Below are 19,907 nucleotides of genomic sequence, written 5' to 3'. Positions count from 1 at the left end.
ATAAGCATCTAAGGGTTTTGAAGGATACAGATTTTCTATGGGCTGTGTTAAAAAACACTAAATGCAGAGTCTTTTGTGGTTATACCAGTGTTTGGAAGAAGCACAAGATATTGTTTTATGAATAACTGGATTTGAGAGGCTTGTGAACATTGCAGAGACACAAAGAAACACTGATATGTTTTCCCCAGACTTTATCAGCTTTATTGCAGAAGTGATGAACTTGCAATGGAGCAAAGGGAGATTTTTTTTCATTTCTAGGAAAAAAGGCATCTTTAATTTATAGCAATATTTCTCAAAAAGGTTGTCAATTTTCCCAGGTTAAAATCCACGTCCTTCCATGGGAATTCTTCAGGGTTTCTCTGGTCTGGTATGTGACTGTTTATACTTATGTTCACTCTTCTGCTTTTTTGAGAGACTAGTAACCACTGATCTAGGCTTATTAATATTAATTCTGTTTTCAGTGTGTCTTTTTCCTACTTCCACAACCACAACCTGCTTTGTTGCCACTTATCAGTTCCCAGGTAAAGCACTACAGACACTGTGACTTGCTCTTTGATACCCAAAGCAATGAGCTGCACCACCCCACTGCAGTACAAGGGCCAAGAGTGACCCAGAGACCATCTGAAGCCCTGGTGTTTTCAGACAGAAGGCACTGGATAACACAAGCCCCTAGACAGATCACAAAACCAACTATTTTTCCCCAGGATAGAGGTGCTAGGTGTTTTTTCCACATGTGCATCAACCACTTCAAGTTCTTGTCCTAATCATGTCTTGTTTAGTCTTTTTTTTTTTTATTTTCCACTGCTTGATAGTCTACCTTTGAAAAATGATCATCAAAATGCCACCTGATTGTCAGCCTTTAAGTCTCAGCTGGGCCAAGGTGGGCAGATGTAGCTGTGGGTCGGGTGATCCTTTCTCTGACAGGAAGGTCACTCCAAACTCCAGGTGGGTCACTGCATGATTCACTTAATTTCCACCTCTGTGATCAATTTTGTTTTTCACTATACTCTTCCTCACTGGGCACACAGTCATGGGACCCATGTCTGCTGAGACAGATGACTCCTTATTTTTAGCCTGAATCTCTGTTTTCACTAAAAATTTGGTGCAAGTGTATTTACACGTATAAAATGTCTCAGTATATTTTGGTGGTTATGAAAGTAACAAAGCTTTTCAGAATGTGCTGATGGCTACACATCATACACTAGGAATGATAAAAGCCCAGAGCTAACACAGTCCATGGCCCAGCCTGGTCTGTAGTGAGGAGCCTATAACCCAGCACAGAGAAAAGACACCAGAAAGTTGGGCATTGATTGCATAACGTGGATTAAATTCAGTGTTTTGCCTCAGAATTGCTCTTTGACACAGCTCCCCACCGACAGGCTCTTTAACTTATGTATGTTGAGAATTTAGACCCAAAGTTCAATGGTATCAGTTAGATTCTGATAATTAAGGTTTTTTTCTTGGCAAATAGTAAACCTACTGGAATTGGGGAATCTGATCTCAGGTTTTCCTGGTTTCAGTTTGCCCTGAGCAGCATGGTCTGACCTTACAACTGACCCTGCTTTCAGCAAGAGGTTGGCCTAGATGAGTTCCAGAGATCCCTTCCAGCCTGAAATACCTTGTGACGCTGTGGTATTGGGTTTTGAGGGATCAGAAGTATTTATGAATCCCAGTTAAACTCAGTAAATAGTTCTGCCTGGAAAATGGACAAAAGCATTTTCCACTTTATGTAAAAAGCGCATTTTCAAAATTACGTATTTGAAAAACTTAAGTTGCTTCATTCCTATATTTTTAAAATTACACTTCTTATTAAAAAGCATGTTCTTTCTATCTGCATGTTTTTCTCTGTGAAGCTGAGGAATTTCTTCATGACTTTGCTTTGTTGCTTTGGGTGAGGTCTTTACCTGTCACAGCAGCAGCCTGAAACCAGCAGCTTTTCTCTCTCAGGCTACTGGGGGAGAATGTAAAGGAGGCCCTTGTGACATGACAGAAGCAGCAAGATATTATTTTCTGTTTAAAATCTTAGGAAGTGCTTTGAATGAAACATAGATTTCTCTTCCTAACTTCAAAAAAGCAATTCTTAACTACACATCAACCCCGGAATGTTTTTCCCTCACTCAGTCAGAGGTGAGCAGCAAACAACAAAAAATGAGTGACAGTTGTACAAAGCCTTATACAATCTCATTTTCCTCTAAATACAAAACCTGCTTTCTGGTTTTTTTTTTTTATTCCAAAGCATCTAAATAACTATTTTGAGACTTCTAACGAATTCAGCCTGGGAATTGAAAGTTCAGCCTCAAATGGTAAGAATTTAAGAAAACTAGAAGGGTTCAAGTGAAAGAATAGACCAAGCCTTTACTGCAGATTTCTTGAAGCAAAAAAATATAGTTCCCAAATCTATAGAGCTCTCCAGCTTTGAGCATGAGTGCACTGCTGATTGGCACATATATTAAAACCAGATAAATATTTTCTTTGATGTATCTGCTCATAGGTTTAAGGTCCATAGCATACTTGCATCTTTTCCTTATAATGGGAGGAAAAACCTGTAAGTTGCACAGGTATTCTTAGTCTCTTTTGGGTACTTTGAAGATTTAAAATGTCCTAAGAATTGTTACTGTGACTTACTCCTTATGAATTATCACAAGAACAGAGGAAGACTGTAGGTTACTTGGGAAAAGATGGGAGAATACTTCAAATAATGTCCTAAATAGGTACCATCAAAGCCAGTTTTGGCTTTCTATCTTGTGCAGCTGGATGCTAATCACACATGGGATGTAAATCTTTAGTAACTTCTCTGAAATCTGCTAAAAATATTTATCTTGATATAATTTAGAAATGACCATTTATTGAAGTATACATTTCACTTTGACCTGAGGAAGTTTTTCACCTACGTGTAGAAAGGTGCTGCATTATTCTGAAAGAAAAAAAAAAAATTCATTTTTTATTTGAAGATTTCTTTGGCAGGAGAGAAACTCGGTTGTAGAGTTGCTCTTAAAATCCTGTGGGAAATAAAGGAACAGCATATGCTGAAGGGGGTTGGGGGGAAGGAAATGTCTTCAGATATGTGCCACTATATTATTCTGATCTATAGAGCCCTTTCACAGTGTAATGCAATGCAATTTATTTTAGGTAGGACAGCACCCCCATAAGGCACAATTTTGAACTGAGAGATGTCAAAATTAGGAGGGGAAGCATGAAGAGCCTAGCAGGGAACTGCTGCTTGCTTCTGGCACATGTTTATATAAAAATCCATTTGCTGTGAATAATAGTGGCTTTGGAAGCAAGGGAGAGAGAAGTGTGCAATAAAGGGTGAAACAGTGCAGTGATTTTTGGTGCTCTCCTCACACATCTGTCATATCAGGAGAAGATTGTAATTCGGGTAAATAAGTGTTTTAATGAAGATAAGGATTAATGCTATTAAACTGAGAGTCTTTCCGAATTCAAGGGGTGTCTGAATACCAAAGCCTGCTCATATTAGGAAGGGAATTAGGAAGAGTTTTTTTCAATGATCACCTAGCCCTTCAGTGAATAATGAAGCAATGCATACTGTTTAAAATTAACAGCTTTAGCTCTCTTTCCCAGGATGAAACTAAAACCCAGCAGCAGGAAACTCAGGATGATATGCAATTTCTATGCATAAAGCCTTGTACATAAAGACTGGATAAACATCCTTAGCTTGGATCACCCTGAAGTTCACAATGCCTCTACTGCTGTGGAAAAGAGCTGCACATTTGTTCCACATGGCGTGGCAGTCAATCAGTGACACCTATTTAACTTTATACTTCTGAACATGTTGCTACTTTCTGCCTTCCAGGACGTGCCCAACATTCCATGCAGTAGAAGATATTTTAGATTTGCAGATAAGCAAGGCATTTAGTGCCTGAAACATCTCTGCATTACAGGTCAATAGGAACTCTTTAGTCAGCTTTTTCCATTTTCTGTGTACAGAGGAAATTTCAAAACATGTCACTCAGCCCAAGAAACAAGCTGATGCTCAGACTAGCTATTTTTAAATTTGGATCTTCACAAACAGAATATCTAACAGACTTCCTAATTTGTTATGCCACTCCTTGGCTTTAAATCTACAGCACCACTTAGCAACAAGCCCAGTTTCACTGTCAGTCTTGCTACCTGCTATGTTGTACCACTCTAATACCTGCAACCTGCAGTACTTGATGACAGCCTGTGTGTTTTAACTAGAAGCAGCTTCAATTATAGTTTAAGTAAATTCAGGGAGTTTTGATCTAGTGGATTAGGATGCTTACACTGTATGTGCTTTCCTACCTACCACATGCGAGCTGAGGAGTTCTTAGTTTTGATACTGCTCTGATTTGATTCCACACAAACATGAAGTCCTCTATCTCTGTTACAGGGGAGATGTAGGACTTACAGCTAAGTGGCAAAACAGTAACAGTAGATGAGTTCTACCCTCACTTTCCAGTATATATCTTGGGTTACCCACTGGAAATTCTCTATTATGTTCCAAAGGGGCTCCTTCAGTCTTGGACTGGTCAGATTAGCGTGCCAGTACTGTAATCGCTGTGACACTGCCAATAACTATCTGAAGTGGAGCCCAAGGTATTGAGAACACCTTAAAATTTTGACTCCACATGCCTCAAACTCAGTGTTCATTACAAACTTCAAGGCAGACATTAGCCTGGCAATGCCTCTGTCTGTTTATGTCCTCCTGTTGAGAAAACACCCAGTAGTGTCTTGGTGACTGCTGACAAAGATGTGGAAGCATTAAGGTGGTTTCTAGTCTTTGTTCATTTCCATCTGCCTTTTCTGATGAAATATCCTGCTTCTACTCAATGATTTCCACAAGTACCACACTCGGCCTCGAGGTCTCTTCATGCATGCCTTGCTCTCCATAAAACACTTTAACTGTGGAAAGTGATAAAAAGGTTTTCTATTATCTGCCTCCTTTAGCAGCTCCTTTTTTTTCTCCACTTTCTATTTAATTTAACTTAACAGACTCAGACTCAGAACTCCTTTTTTTCAAGTTATGGCATAAATTTAATAGATGTTGAAATAACATAGCTTACATTGCATATGTCCTGTACTCTCTCTCTGAAACCATTTTACCTACTCATATTGTCAATGGTTTGGAGCAAGGACAAACCTGCTCCTCTAACTTGACTGCACCAACCAAGTGAGCTCTTGCTCTAGGCTCTGTTCTATGCAATAAGGCAGCAAATGTAGTGAGAGAAAACTGCAGGGAATGCCACTGAGAAGCTGGTTCAGAAAGAACGTGACGGAAAATAAAGGCAGTATATTTTGGGGATAAATTTTAAAGTCTGAAATAGGCAGTAGAAAATAAAAATAAAATATATAATAAAAAATACCAATAGATAAAAATAGAAAATCTAATAGAAAAGTAAATTTGGAAGGATAGACCAAAGGAAACACCAGAAATCAAGAACCTGACAAAGAGATCTGGGAAGTCAGCATGTTAAACCTGATGTATTTGCTAAATGCTTGATATTCTTGTAGATATTCTAGACTCAGTCCAGTACTGATTATTTCAATTCTTTGATTCTTCTGATAATTTTATTTCTTTGGCTTTTGCATTCTTTCTAACACGAAATGCTTGTTGTTTTATCCTGAGGTCATCTTTCTCTTTTCTAAGCCACAACCTCAACCATGCACTCAGAAAACTAAATTGGTACCTGGTAAAATGAATTAGTTTGGTGTGACCAGCACAGCAGAGGACCACCACCCATAGTCACCCACTCTCCCTTGTACTTCACTGGAATGAGAGCAGACTCAAACCACCAGGTGAGATCAAACAGGTCAACCAACACTGCCCTTAGACCAAAAGAATTGTAGCTACAGATGCAGTCTGCAAAGTGAAACCTCAAGCTTCATGGCTCTCAAAAAGTACCTGCAATGCAAACTGAGGATAAAAAAAGGAAGAAACCTTGATTATTTCTTCCAAAATCCAAATATAAGTAGTCTAAAAAAGCTGGGCTCTTTCAGTGTATGTCAAACCCCAACAATACAGGCTGCCTGCAACAATGCTATTAATATAACCATTCTTATTAGTACATTTTTACCACAGGAAACAAGATGTTATTGTTTCTAATCTCTAACATATTGAATAATATTTTCAACAAGATAATTCCAAACATGTTTCCTCTTGTAGCTATTTTATTACATTTCCTACAGATAATGCTTACAAAATTATCTCACTTATTGTTATTACTGTAGCCTCTGGCTCAGGAGCAAAATTCTAATAAAAAGAAAAATTCTATTTTACATTTCTTAGTCCTAACAGGAATAAAATCTTCCTGTGTTTAGCCTCTATTATCAAAGCTCACAGTGGAAAGTGACCAAAAATCCATAAATTAATCCAACTTCTAAAAAATCCCCAAACCTCCAAGCATCAATCACCTCTAGCCTACCAACAGGGACAAAATACCTTCAGCAATGCTTCTAAAGAAGTTATAATTATTCTGTTTCATGTGAGGGAAAGATTAGAAGGCTCATACCATATTTTAGTAGAAAAAAAAGGAAAAGTAAATTGAATAATCACTTGTTAATGACAGGCTTTCACACTGAGATAGGAAAGCCAATGTTTTTATGCCGTGGTGCATCTGAAACTATGGTGTGATAAGGGGAAAAGGAAACTAATGTAAGCTGTTCTTTTTTATGGTACTGACCAAAAAGAAAATCTAATCCTGTTTTCTAGCTGAAAAGCTTTTCTTCTCTTTGCACAAAAATAGCTGGTCAAGCAAGCAGTTCTAGGAGATAGCAAACAACTGTAATGCAAATGGTTTCCTGGGAAATTTGTATTTTTAACCTTCTGTATAGTAGTTAGAGAGTTAAAAGTGAGCACCTATTATTCTTTCATTAAGACTGTCATTTGGTAAGCATCCATTTTCCAAGAGACCAAGAATATGGGTTAGGAACCAAGGCTTCATGTTTTGACAGACACACTGATGCGATTACCCAGTTTAGATAAATTTTTAATGGTCATTAATTTGACATAGGCCAAGCAGAGTAAAGTTTTCAGGGAGCACAGATTTTTATTAACATATCTCACAAATAATAGCTATTGAAGAACATCATACTGATTTTCTTCTATCTATATAGATTCGGATCCTGAAATAAATAAATCCCCCAAAACCCTAACAGGCTAAGTTCTGGGTTTTTATGTGGTAAAGTTTGAGTATTTTTCTACCTTTTTTTCTCAGATTCTTTCTAGTTTCCATGAAAATCACTGGGAAACTTGTCCTCATGTCTATAGAAACCAGAGAAGATCTTTAGTTGTTGAAAGTGTTGAATGGCTTGCACAGCATGTGCTTCAGGCTCTGAGAGAGCTGGGAAATGTCTCTCCCTGACAGACGGACCAAGAAGGATGCTGCTCTGATCACTGTTTACTTAGTTCAGAGTGAAAACAGACTTAAAAGAGCTATCTCAGTTATGGTTCCTTATTTTTCTTCCTAATGGCCTATATAATTTTTATTTACACTTCTCTCCTCAGAAAATTCTTGATCTGTTCTGATGTACAATTTTGTTACCTGTAGGGGAACACACAGCTTCTCACCTTTTTATTCATTAAATAGAATCTCTGAATGACTTATTTTAGTAATTCCTTTGCATGTTGGGAAGCTGCCAAAGTTGAAATCAAATCAAGTGAACACACCAGCAATAGCTAATTGCTACATTCCCAAGCAGTGCTGGGGTTTGATAGACCTGTTTCACACACAGAGCATTGTTGGGTCTACTCTGCTCCAATTCAGATAGAAAACAAAACTTGTTCTTGACTTTACTAGGAATCATTCTTACTTGACGTTTGTTTTACTGGAGTGACAGACCTGAGAGACAAATGAAGAAGATGCTGTGCCACACAGCCTGCCCATGTCCTTGCTGTCCTCCATCAGGACCACACTTGGTGGCTTTCCCTCCTGTCTTCTCCCACAGTCTTGAAGGACATGGGGCAGGAAGAAGAGGGAAACAGGTTTTATGCCAGTGTTTTTTCAGTGAGTATCTTGGCTTTTTCAGTTCATACAACTTCACCATCCACAAACTGTTGGCTCACAGAGCTGCTTGCTCACAGAGCTGCTTGCTCACCAGTGTGTAATTCTCTTCATACCCATGAACAGATTTTCATCTGTTTCAGTGACATTTCCTGTTTGGCCTTCCATTTTCCTCTCAACTGTACCATCCAGAGATTTCTTCCTGTCTTCTCTATAAAACTCTTACTATCATTTTGGTAATAGAGTGATATTTCCCAATGCTTCAACCCTGGGGTTGAGATTTATTTATTCTTTGTCCAGTCAGTAACAAACAGTTGAGAAACTACCTGATGAGCAATATTGTTTCATATCCTCTCAAGGAACCACAGTCCTGCTGTTCTTCCTCAGGCTGTAGTAAAGCACATAATGGGTTTCCAATGGACCAAAAGCTTTGACTGCCTTCATTTTCTTCTTTTTTATGAGTGACATAACTAAAGCCTTTGGAAGAATTTACTGTAGAAGGATTTCTGTTCATAGGGGTTGATAAAATAATTTGTGTTTTTACTGTTTAGAACCTCCTTCACAGGAAACTGCCACACTACTTCATTACAATAAATTCCTTCAGGGATTAAGATGCCTATCATCATAATGTCATATAAGAACAATTGGTCTCTTGTGATTCTGACTGATAATGCTTGTCTCTTCCTGGGAAATGTTAGACAGCCATCTCAGAGACATTTTTCTTCTGTTCAGAGATGTTTTTCTCAGCTGTGTCTTCTGTTGTTTCATCCTTCCAAGTTCATCACCTACCTTTTTGGCAATACCTGACATCCCTATAAATCCCGTGTAGCAGAACCTGCGTCCACATTCCAATATTTCTGTGGTATAGTTTTCAACTCAGATATCTGCTACAATGTCCTTAGCAGGTGAGCTTTAACAAGGCACTGAAAGAGTTACTAAGGAAGAAAAACACTGCCTCTTAAGGATTATTTTTGACCACAGATGTGGCATTTCAATATTTAATGAAAACCGGACATGGACATCACTTCTTGTTCCATCAAATAGCATGAATATCTGAACATGCTTGAAATGCAGAATTACTGCACCATTACAGAATCATAGAATAATTTATGTTGGAAAGCATGTCTGAAGGTCATGCAGTGCAACTCCGTTCATAGCTGGGCAGCTTAGATCCTGAAGAGTGAAGCAGTAGATGACAGGAAGGATCTTGACCTCACTGGAACAGTAGCAAAGCTCTGGGGTAGTTCTGCTCAGCAGAGCACTGCACCAAAGTGAATCTTATCACAGGACCTCAACATTTATGGTGTGGTTTAGCTGGTGACACAGAGGGAGAAAATAACCTGTGATTCCTACTGATGATTTTTGCATGTCATCAACCCAGGCAGTTGTTTCGCAGACCAGGTGATGCCAAGCAGTCCGTGCTCTTGGGCAGCAGACAGAAAAACAGCCACTGCAGCTGCTTTTCTCTTCAACAGGAACCGTGTCTTTCACTCACTGAAATCTGCACCTCCCATTCCACAGCTGTAACATTTCTTCCCCCATCTCCCAAGTTCAGCAATGTCCGTTATTCCAAGAGATTCAGAGAACCCTCATAAAATAAACATGCTTGTCCTTTTTCCACCTCTTCTGAAAAATGTTACATGTACAAAAGGAAAACTGATGCGTTGAGTGAGATGACACCTCTTCAAAATACAAATCAATAATCACAAGTGGCATCAAAACATTGGAGTTCTGCCAAATCTTTTGTAAAGGTGTGAATTGCTAATCTAACTTCTACTAACATCTAGTACAGGATTAGATGTTTTGACAGTAATGTTAACAAAAGCAGAAGATGTATACAGTGGGGAGACAAATGAGTTCTGCCACAACTCTACTAAAACTTATGATGGTGATCACAAGCTAAAAGACTACAAAATTATCTATTTAGTCTCATGATTTTTCAATTATTTTTTTTAGGATAGGAGGTGGGTGGGGGAACAGACACCATGTTGCGTCTGTGGCAGTGAATCCCTGTCACACAATTTGTGATGCAAGAGCCTTTCCAACCGTATTTGCAAAACCAGAACAAAACATTTGCAGCCTTTCACCTCTGTAGAATATGTAGATACAGAGATGAGTTAACAGTTAACTTATATTTTCCTATCGGTGAATATATCATATAAAATTGGGGCTGAATTCCCTTCAGGCACGATACCATCAGTTATAAAGGAAATAATTTTAATTATATTAAATTAGGTCCAGCAGTGTTTCTGCTGGCTGTCTGCTATTTTCATAGTGGGAAATAAAAGACCAGTCAACGGAGTCAAATACTTTATTGACATTTACACATAAAAGAACCTGGCTTCCTAATAACACAGTGATACATCTGCATGAGATTTACACTAAGCTTCCAGGTACTTTGCTATTGACAAAGTACTGATTAGTACTGAATAACCTACCCAGATGTATCTTTGTAAATAAAAGCAGACTGATTACAGTAGCAACACTTAAACTCAAGTTTATTCAAATCTAAGCCCAAAGATATGTGATCAGTATTTTCTTACACAGATTAAGAGATTTGAAAATAATGTTCACTATAGCACTTCAGTAAATCTAGTTCTTACTGGTTTTAAGAAAACCTGAGTGTTGTTTTTGTTGGACACGGGCCTAGAGCCTTTGTTAGATGACCTGAATATCACCTTCTATAGTAGCAATATATGTCTTAATTTCTGTGGAACTATATTTGGTTGAACCATCATAAAGTATTTGCACTTGTTTTTTCTAATAAGTCATGGGAAAACTTCCTGGTTGTGTGTCTATAAAGACAGGGCGTTGACTTTTACTGTATAACTTGAGTTTTATAATATAGATTCACCTCTTCAGTAGTCAAAATTAGACCATTCTAAGGGGTTACTGACTTTACTTTCTACACATGCGTTTATTTATCTAAGTATTCTGATTTAAAATTTTCTGAACACTACATTTCTAAAGTTATGACCTTAATTTTTCTGTTGTTTTGTAAAGATAGGCTATTCTAACTTGTCATTAGAAGGGAGCTTAAAAGTTATTAATAACTTTCCATGCCTTCTTTGATACTCTCTGTTTTGGTTTGGTTTGGTTTGTTTGTAGAATTAATTAGAGGGTATGTTCCTTTAGCAACCTTCCTTTTAATATTGTGACGGTTTTGCTGCAAATCTCATTTGATTCAGTTCAGCAATATGTTGTTGAAGTGGAGCTTTTTAAAGAGTAAAGAGTACAGCACCAAAGTCCTTCCTGTAGAATGAGAGCATTTAGTTGACTTTTCATTACAACCCCAGAGAGCACAACCTCACTCTCCACTTTCAGTAAATATGATTTTCTTTGAGAGGCTGTGAAAATGAGAAAGAACTCTAAGCTGTAAGAAGCAGGACCATTAGAGTAGAAGAAGTATAGTCCAGTTAAATGGTTCATAAGGGAACTTCAGGATTCAACACATGTACTGCACAAACGTTTGATGGTCTTCTGAGTGCATGAAAGTAATGGAAGAACATTCTAGATCATAGTATACAAGACAGTTCTCAAAATTAAAATACATTAAGCAATAATAAAAATAATCCTTTATAAGAGTCTAACTTTACTACTAATAAAAATAAAAATCATTGTAAGTTCTTGGTGTTTAATTCAGTTCAAGTATGTTTCCTGGGTTATATGAAATATTTTGAGTTCTAATGCAGTGATGGAGTCAGTATTTAAGAAGCTAATATTATGCCTTCTTTCCAAATTACAGTGAAATGCATGAGCTATCCTAAGGCATCATTGAACACACGGCACACTCGGCATTCCCGACCCAAACTTGGACCATCGCCTGTTCCGCACCGCAGGACACGCTGTCTTTGGGGGCCCTCTTGTGCTGAGACTTCATTACTGCGCCTGAAACCGCTGTGTGCTCAGGAAACCTCTGCGCCGGGCTGTCTTCAAACCGTATCTTCTGCAGGTTTTGAAGCTACAGAAAATGCAAGTTAATATGAATTGATTTTTTTTTTTAAAAGTCACGGGGGAAAAAAAAAGGTAAAAGCATAGCTATGTCCAGTATATAAACCTATGAATGATATGACAGAGACTGGGTTTCAAACTAGTGAAGGATAAAATCTTAGCTATTGGGACAAAAATGTCAGCTATGTCAGCTGGGAAAAAACTAAACAAAACAAAACCCAAAAAACCCCAAACAAACAAAACCAAACCAAACCAACCAACCAACCAACCAAACAAAAACAGAACTAAAAGACTATAACTATGGACTAACTGCCTCTTTTGCTTTATTTTTTCCCCACACTTTTCACCTGTTGCTACAGCATAAGACTACAGCTTTGTCTTCTATAAAAATTTAGTGGAGAAAATACAAATCATTTAAGTTATATGCTTCTAATGGGAAGTTAAATATCACAGTCTGGCAGGAGAATGACATTTTATATAGTACTTGCACAGCAGTCCCCATCAGGGTCAATACAAATAATGTTAAGGCCATATAAATGTACTGGCATATACAGCCTTTGAAATAGAGACCTATTGCTGCCCAACATCACTGGGAATTCTGCTATGGATTGGCAGAGTCATGTGATCTTTGCAGATTAATCTCAGCTAAAAGTGCAGTAAGTTCAAGAGAGGCAGTAATCAACCTACATAAATCTCTGTACCAGCTTCAGGACTGAAGTGTCCTGATCGTGCTCACAACAAAACAAAGTCATTGCCAACATCACTGCCTGATGGTCACTCAACTGATTTACCATGGGGGCTAGAAAAACATGCCTGTGTTCTGTGTTTCAGACTTAGATGAGGATTCTAGAAATGTCTACCCACTGTACAAATAACTTTCTGGTTTAGATTGACTAGAAATGTAGACACGATAAGCTCATGAGTTCCATCTTTGTCATCGATGCTGATTGTGGTGGTTTGACCCTGACAGGATTCCAGGCCCACCAGAGTCCCTCTCTCTCTCTCTCCCCTCCTCAGCTGGACAGGGGAGAGAAAATACAGCAAAAGGCACATGGGATGACATGAGGACAAGGAGTGATCACTCAGCAATTACCATCACAGGCAAAACAGGCTTGACTTGGAGAAATTAGTTATATTTGTTACCAACCAAAATCAGAGCAGGATAATGAGAAGCAAACAAAATTTGCCCCACCCCTCCCTCCTTCCCAGGCTTAACTTTATTCTTAAATCTCCACCTCCTCCCTCTCAGTGGTACAGGGAATGGGGATTATGGTTGGTTCATGCCTTGTTGTTTCCACTGCTGCTCTTTCTTCAGAGGCAGAACTTCTTCCCTGCTCCAGTGGGGAGTCCCTCTCATGAGAGACAACCCTGCATGAACTTGTCCAAGGTGAGTCCTTCCCACAGGCTACAGTTCTTCAGGAACGGTTCCCTCTCACAGGATGTAGTCCCTCAGGAACAAGCTTCTCCAGCGTGGGCTCCTTTCTCCATGGACCCACAGTTCCCGGCCAGGAGCCTGCTCCAGGGTGGGTTCCCACAGTGTCACAAACTTCTTTAGGGTATCCACCTGCTCCAGCACGGCATCTCCCATGGAGTGCAGGGGGATGCATTTTCTGCTCCCCTGTGAAATCCTGGAACACCTCCTGCCCCTTCTTCTGCACTGACCTGGGTGTCACAGGGTTGTTTCTCTCACATATTCTCACTCCTCTCTTCTCTGGCTGCAATTACTTCTGTCCAATAATTTTTTTCCCTTCCAATGTTATCCACATGAGCACTACTGTCATTCCTGACGGGCTCAGCCTTGGCCAGTGGCAGGTCCACCCTGGAACCAGCTGGCATTGGCTCTGTGGGACATGGGGGAAGCTTCTAGAAACTTCTCACAGAAGCCACCCCTGTAGTCCCTTCCCCACACACTCTACCAAAACCTGGCCACACAAATCCAGTACCCTGATGAATAAACTGCACTTGAGCATATATACAGGGGCTGGTTGAAAGCTCAATAAAGACTCGTGTGGAATTACCTAAGCATTGCTGCCTACAGTGCAGCTGTCTTCATCTGAATTGCTATCTAAGGTTCTACTTATGGCCACTGAAATGTAGGGCTGCACTTGCCTCTCTCTCAAGATAGTCAAGGGAATCACAACCATTTTGATGTAACTTTTGGATCCAGTTCTTAATTCTATGAACCAAAGCCATCCCCTGGTAGGTTAACTCTTAATGCACCAAGTTTTCCTTTTCTAAATGGCAACATTAATGCCTATATTCATGATGATAATAGAACATTAAGGTTTACAGTTTCCAGAGATACACATAGTTCAGGGAATCTTTTCACTTTCATCTGATTAGTTGGGTAGTGATTAAAAAAGAAAAAAATTAGCCGAATAAACTAACATGCAGTTTTACACATGAATGTGAGTGCTGTCTACTCACACAGATGGTTGACAGTACCAATATGCTTCTGCAGAGGAAACAACATGTAGGCTTAACATACTCATAAATGCACTTGTGGGGTTACAAGAGAAGTGGATTGAAGCTCCTGAGTGGGAGATGAAGCTGAGCTTCATTAATTAAGCAGCAAAACACTACATGGTATGTTTTCAAATACACTACTGGTATTCAAAGGTATAAAAGGAAATCAGTTAGTGAGAGCTGTAGACCGACAACGTTGTCTCTAGAAGAATGCAGAAATTACTATTAATTTTAAATGAGACCCGTTATTACAACAAATACCATAACATGGAGCAAATAAGAAAGAGATTACCCAGGACTATTATTTCACAGATGTACTGAATGACAGTGTTGTTTTCTGAATGACCAAACTGAGCTAGAGCTTGACAGTTAATAGGAAGTATTTTAAAAAGACTTATTTTTAGAAAATTATAGTTTTGCAAGTTACAAATTTTAATAACCTTGTGAAATTTAGATCCCAGTATTTCCTTCTTTGACTCTTCTCTCTTAAACTGGGAAGCTTCTGTACTGCAGGCACAAAGAAGTCTTAAAATCCCTCAGGCTTCCTTCCATATTCAGGTCAGGAAGACACAGTATACTGTAGAAACTGAAAACCACCAGTGGAAACATATATCTACAGTAAAGTAGAATCTGTGACAAAATGAACCTTGGATGCCCATCTATTCTCAGCTTATACAGAAAACTACATATATGGAGGCAGAGAAGGTGAACTAATGACTTAGAAAAGAAACAGTAACAGTCAAGTTTCATTGAAGGTCATCTTAAGTAAATTAGATAGAAAATCAATAGAGATTAGTTGGTTCTTCTCACTAATATATTTTTACAAGATTAAAGACTATTACCCACCAGTCTAATACATGTAATGAGGGTTTTTTTCAGTTTTAATCGTTTTGCAGTATCGGCTTTGTCTTTTTTCAATTGTTTTACTTTCCTTACCTCTCTACACAAGTATTTTATTGGCACTCCCAGATAAGGTTCACATTAACCATTCAAGGACCTGAACAAACCAGGCATAGCATAATCTCATTTCTTGTACACAGAGAGTAACATTTGCAAATCTTCCCTGGTTTAGTTCAGCTTGTTTTCACAAGTTCTGGGAATACTTGCTGCTCTACACCCTGATTTGGATATCTGTCATGTCTGGGTATCACTTTAGTCAAGGGCAGGCTAATAAAACTGCAATACTTCGGTGATAGTCAACCTTCAGCTATTATTGATTAATCATAAAACAATGTCTAGGAAGTTTTTCATCTTTATATCTCTATTGACTGTAACTGTTGCTTCCAATTGCTGACCTGGTTATTATAGCATCACCATTTCAGTGAGATTACAGAAAGGCCTTTATTGAGACTACTATGCAAACCAAGAAGAAAAGAGTATTTTTAAATGAGTGTGATAAGTGTCCTGCCCTCTGAAACTTTTGGCTACAGCTTTAAACTGAGAGGACAACAGTCTGAGCTGTTTAGTCTAATTGACAAAAATCAAAATCCTATATATCTCACATGAAAGCAAAGTGCCTTCTTCTCGTTATCAAACACAGTGTCAGAAACAAAATACATTTATTGGGGCTACCAGGCTCAGATGCAAATGCTGAGATCTAAATATCACCTGTATGGCTGAAAACCATAATGCAGGGGATACTCAGCTAGGAGGGGCTTCCATGTGAAGTGATGCACATGGAAGACCAGCAGATAGAAATTTGAAAGGTTGAGTTAAAATCTCTACAAACCTCAGCAAGACTAAGCTGAAGCCCAAAAGGATGTGTAAATAAGAACTGCATAAAATTCCATTAAGAGACTTCGCTAGTTAATCAGATTATCATCTTTTAGAAAGAATGTTTCAGGAGTAACTCTTATCTGTAGTCCCTCAGCAAGCCTTAAGGGTGACATTCCAAGATGAGGAAAACACTCAGTAGTTCCTGTCACTCTTACCCCAGTGTCCATAGGAAGGGTCCTTCATAGACCAGGATGCTGGGGAAGATTGTTGCTTTTGTTCTGGAAGGTTGGCACTGGTGGTTACATCTTAAATTCCTGACCCCTTCAATGTATGGAATCGAAGCCATCATTTCCTGGAAGATCACTGGACAAGTGGAATACCTAAGATACAAATCCTAGGGAAACAGTATAAACTGGCACCAGTGATCAAGGATGCAGGACTCTGATATGACCAAGGAGTGCCATTTCCCTGAGCTTTCTGTCCTCCAGCTTTCCTAAGCAGGATAGGACAGGAAGAGAACTTTCTTATATTCTCTACGAATATTTAAGAAAGCATTTGAGTGAGTCCATTAGTCAAAGTCATAAAAGTCAAATCCATAAAAGTCAAAGTTGTTGTGTTTTGTATTTTAATTATTTTGATGACTAAAAGAGGTATTTCTAATGCAGAGTGCCAGAAATACCTTCCAATCAGCAGATCAGCCCCCAAGCTGAGTAGATCTGAGTAAGAAATAGAAGCACTGAGCAGCCACAGGACCAGACCCAGGACTTGGAACAGGTGAGTTGGGATTGCGGGGAAATATGAAAGAATTCTGGGAGGTAGGGGGCAGGGAATTTTAGTTGAATTATAATCCCATAGTCACTGCACACATGGGGGTTGGAACCAGATGATCTTTCAGGTCCCTTACAACCCTAAACATTCTGTGATTTTATGATTATATATTAAGTCTAACACTTGAATTAAATATCATTTTACCTTCAATATTAAAATACTTTAATGGAATTACTGAGATGTGTTTTTACAGTGTCACTGCACTTGAAATAAAGACACATTTAAGATCTAGTTTACTGTAAGTCTACCTAAGAACTATTTAATTTGTGAACACATTTCAGAAGGCATGGACAATTCAGTCTGAAGATAATTCAAAGTAAAATAGGAAAAACAATACATCATTTGAAAAGTAAGAGGAAAGGTTAAGAGTCAATCAGCAAAAAAACTATAGAGTGTGCTCTGGAGATACGTACATGTTCTCATTAAGTAGATAAGAACATCCCCTAGTCAGGACAAAGTAAAAAATGTAGAATTTAGGCAATGGTAAGGAAAAAATAAGTTAAGCATTAGGGAAGATTATACAGTGCAGCAGCTTTAGCTTGTGAAGAGTGGTGAAATCATCACTGGAAGTCAGAGATAAATGAGACACCTCTATTTTCTGTCTGCTCAGAGATAATCTGCTGCATGACAGCAACCTTTTTGGTTAAAAAGAAAATAATTATGACAAACAATGAATGCAAAAATGAATGCAGGGCATCATCATCTCTCCTGGCAGACTGCTGAAATGCTGAGTTGAACCATTTATATGGTTTCTAGTTGGTTTTTAAAAAGTATTTCTAATGTGAACAAGTCACAAGAGTGGTCTATTGTACCTAAATTTATTTATGGAGTCTGTAAGGTCTAATCTCTGTCTGGTACGGTTTTATTCATACACAAATCTTGTCTCATTGCTCCTCATCTTTAAATTTTTCCTCCTTCAGTCCCTCTTGGACCCTCTGGCACCCCCAAGCAGGTCAGTCCTGTGACTGCCTGTTTAATGAGCACAGCAGGATGTCAAACTGAGCCATCAGACTGAACTGATCCCTCATGGTGCTCAAGAACTTGCTGAAGAGTAAACCTGATGAAAAGAGAATCAAACACCATCCCCTCAGGGTGCATTGTATAGTAATCATACCTTTACATTTACTTCAGTACTGTGAAGGCACACAGTAAAAATCACAGCAAGCAGGTGAACACAGCACGCAAGGATTGCTACAGACAACTCTCAGTCTCTCCTACATTAAAAAAATAACAGAAAGGAAAAGTTTTTGTGGCTACAGCCTTTCACAGCTTTAATGCAAAATGCAGCATATTGAGAAACACTATTATTCAAGGTTTGCATCACAATAATATAAAAGCAAGAGGAAAGATGAAATCATTGCTGATTTAAGGCTTTTGAAAATTCACCAGTAGGTGCAGAATCTCGCCACGACTCATTTAAGGAAAACATTACACACATATTCAGAAAAATCACAGCCATAGGAATATATTTATTTTTCAACATAAAAGTATTACAGTTGGGTTTTTTTTCCTTCTGATTCTTCATAGTTAGTAGGGGGAAAAAAAAACATAGGAAGATCATGATAATGTCTGTGCAGGTCTATCGTAAGGCTGAACAAGCAGCTTTTGTCCCAGTGTACTTTCAGTTGTAAATGCAGAACCTCCAGGTTCTGCAGTGAACTGTATGCACAGTGTCACACACTGAAGTGTCTGTCAGGGTTTCAATGTAGCTGAAGGTTGGACTCCATGATCTCGGAGGTACTTTCCAACCTTAATGATTCTCTGATTCTGTAATAACAGTATGTGCTATGTGGAGAGCTTGTTAGTGTGCTGGACAAAGTGGGACTGCAGAGCGCCCAGCACTGCTCGTCTGGTGTCACAGCCTGGGAGGTGACCAGGCCTTCAGCACAACCAGCACAGCCAGACCATTCCTGTGCAGAGCCAGTTCACAGAATAACAGAATACCCTGAGTGGGAAAGGATCCACAAGGATCATTGAGTCCAACTCCTGGCTCTACACAGGACTATGCCCAAGTGTCACACCATGTGCCTGAGTGTTGTCCTAACGCTTCTTGAGCTGTCAGCCTTGGTGCTGTGACCACTGTCCCTGGGAGCCTGTTTCAGTGCCCACCACCCTCTGGAGAAAGAACCTCTTTCTAATATGCAGCCTAAGCCTGCCCTGACACAACTCCAGGCCATTCCCTCAGGTCCTGTCACTGGTCCCCACAGAGCAGAGATCAGGGTCTGCCCCTCCTCTGCTCCTCACAAGGAACTTGTAGACCTGTTTGAGGTCTCCCTTTAGCCTCCACTTCTCCAGGCTGAACAGACCAAGTGACCTCAGGCACTCCTGGTGTGGTTTCTTCTCCAGGCCCTTCCCCATCTTCACTGCCCTCCTCTGGACGATAATAAGCTTTACATCTTTCTTATAAGGGGGTGCCCAAAACTGCACATAATACTCAAGGTGTGCATCCCGTTCACGTTTTATTCTGCACTCGTGACCGTGGCCAGGGAGGCCAGATCCTTCCCCTCCACAGCAGACCCTGCTGGACCTACCCCAGGCCCGCCGGGCCCGGCCGCCATGTCGCCCTCCATCCCAGCAGTCCCCGCGCTCCTCGGCCCGTCATTCCCTTCGCCTCTCCCGGGGTCCCGCACGACCATCGCTCCCCAGGGCCGCTACTCGGCTTCCTTTGTCCCCCCAGCTCCGCCCGCGCCGCCCCCCCCCCTCATCGCTGCCCCGGGCCGGGCCGGTGCGGGCACCGCACACCGATCCTCCCCCCACAAAGGGGGCTGCCTGAGGGGCCGCGCGCCCCGGCCAGCGCCGCTCAGCCCGCGCCTTCTGATTGGCCAGCGGGGTCCGCCGCTCAGGCGCGCGGCGCCGCACCGCGCCCCCCGATTGGCCGAGAGGGCCGTCACTCAGGCGCGCGACAGGCGCGGGGGGCGGAGCGGAGGCGGGACCTTCGGCCCCGCAACCGCCGGGTCCTCTCGC

The 19,907-nt window shown here is 40.1% G+C and overlaps 1 long non-coding RNA gene across 2 annotated transcripts; it reads right to left on the bottom strand.

Moving 5' to 3' along the window:
• Window positions 1-10,331: 10,331 nt before the first annotated feature.
• Window positions 10,332-19,545, bottom strand: LOC126637303 (uncharacterized). Of its 2 annotated transcripts, none has more exons than XR_007628303.1 (3): window positions 18,058-19,545; window positions 14,840-15,012; window positions 10,332-11,943 (listed from the first exon to the last, which is right to left on the bottom strand). It is a non-coding gene; the product is annotated as an uncharacterized LOC126637303 (long non-coding RNA). The 2 variants fall into 2 exon arrangements; XR_007628304.1 differs by having other exon boundaries at window positions 14,840-14,985.
• Between the last annotated feature and the right edge of the window lie 362 nt (window positions 19,546-19,907).

The sequence above is a fragment of the Myiozetetes cayanensis genome, unplaced genomic scaffold, assembly GCF_022539395.1.
Source record: "Myiozetetes cayanensis isolate MyiCay16 unplaced genomic scaffold, myiCay2020 scf15, whole genome shotgun sequence".
NCBI classification, from domain to species: domain Eukaryota; kingdom Metazoa; phylum Chordata; class Aves; order Passeriformes; family Tyrannidae; genus Myiozetetes; species Myiozetetes cayanensis.
The sequence above is the reverse complement of the archived record's forward strand: the minus strand, read 5'-3'. Positions and strand labels throughout refer to the sequence as shown.